The following is a 1,490-nucleotide window of genomic DNA, read 5'->3' as shown; positions in this document are numbered from 1 at the left end:
CTCTGAGTTTCCTGTATCAGTGGCCTGGTGTCTGACATTAACTTGGGCAAATTCTTAGTTATTATTCCTTCAAAAACTCTTTCTGTTCCTCTCTCTCTCCTTTCTCCTTTCCAGTAGTCCCATTACATGTATGTTACACCTTTTTAATTGTTCTACACATCTTGGATTGTGTGTGTGTGTGTGTGTGTGTGTGTGTGTGTGTGTGTGTGTGTGTTCAGGCTCTTTTTTTTTTTTTTTTTTTTTTTTTGCCTTCCTTTTGGGAAGTTTCTGTTGAGAAACTTACACTCAGTGACTCCTTTTTTTTGGCCATGTCCAATCTACTATTGAATCCACCAAAGGAATTCTTCATTTCTGTTAGGGTTTTTTATTATTAGCACTTCTTGTCCATTTTTTTCTTAGAATTTCCATCTCTCTGCTATACTGTCCATCTGTTCACTCATGCTGTCCATACTTTATCCATTAGAGCCCTCAGTACAGTAATCACAGTTGTTTTACATTCCAAGTCTGAGAATTCCAACATCCTGCATTATCTGGGCCTGTCTCTGATGCTTGTTCTTCTTTCAAACTGTGTTTTTGCCTTTTAGCAGCTTGACAGCCAGACATGATACATGAGATAAAAGGAACTGCTCTAAAGAGAGTTTTAGTGATGTGGGGGGGGGGGGGGTAAGGTGTAAGGGAGAAAAAGCATTTGATTAATCCTCTTTTACTAAACCTGTCCCTCTGGACCATGAACTTCATGACAGTAACCCCCTTCAACTCCCGAGTGGGACAGCATGGCTACGGTGGGTTGTGGGGTTGGGTATTTCCCTTCCCCCCTCGTAAATTAGGCTTTGATAAAAACCTTAGCAGGTTAGGATCAGGTTAGTTTCTCCCGAGGGCCGGCCTTATTAAGAAGAACAGAATGCTAAGCTGTATTTAAAAGACGGCTCCTCTTCCCTCCCCTGCCAGAAGCAAGAGGCACTTTTTCTCTGATCTTCACTTCGAGAGTCTGTTCAAGGTCCTGGAGGTTAAACTCACAAAAGTGTGGGAACCGGCCTGTGACTGGGTCCCCCCAGAAGTTTCTGACTCTCAGACTTGTCTACCCTGAGCCTCTGGCAATTTTTCAAGTACAGCCCAGGTTTCCCTAAGTCCAGGAATACCCTATGCCTCAACATCTCTACATTGTAATTCTCCATGTTTCCTTGTCTAGCTCTCCAGTCTGGAGGTGGCAATTTTCCCTGTGACCACACTTCTATCCCAGACAGAAGTAGAGTTGTTGATTTTTCAGTTTTTCACTTGTTAGGATAGAGTTGTGACTTCCAAGCTCCATGCTGAACCAGAAATCAAAAGTCTCCTTCGTTTTCATTCCTCTAACTCCAGAGGTCAGAGATTTGGGCTCTGGGTGGGAGAGACACAGTTAAGGAGCTCCCACTGGAGGAAGACGAAGAAGGGCTGACCTCAGCAACATGGTAGCCTGCCGAGCTCTAAGCAGGGAAAGAAAGGCCTGGCTG

This window comes from Lutra lutra, chromosome 13 (assembly GCF_902655055.1).
Source record: "Lutra lutra chromosome 13, mLutLut1.2, whole genome shotgun sequence".
Classification (NCBI taxonomy): domain Eukaryota; kingdom Metazoa; phylum Chordata; class Mammalia; order Carnivora; family Mustelidae; genus Lutra; species Lutra lutra.
This window is presented reverse-complemented; position numbering follows the sequence as displayed.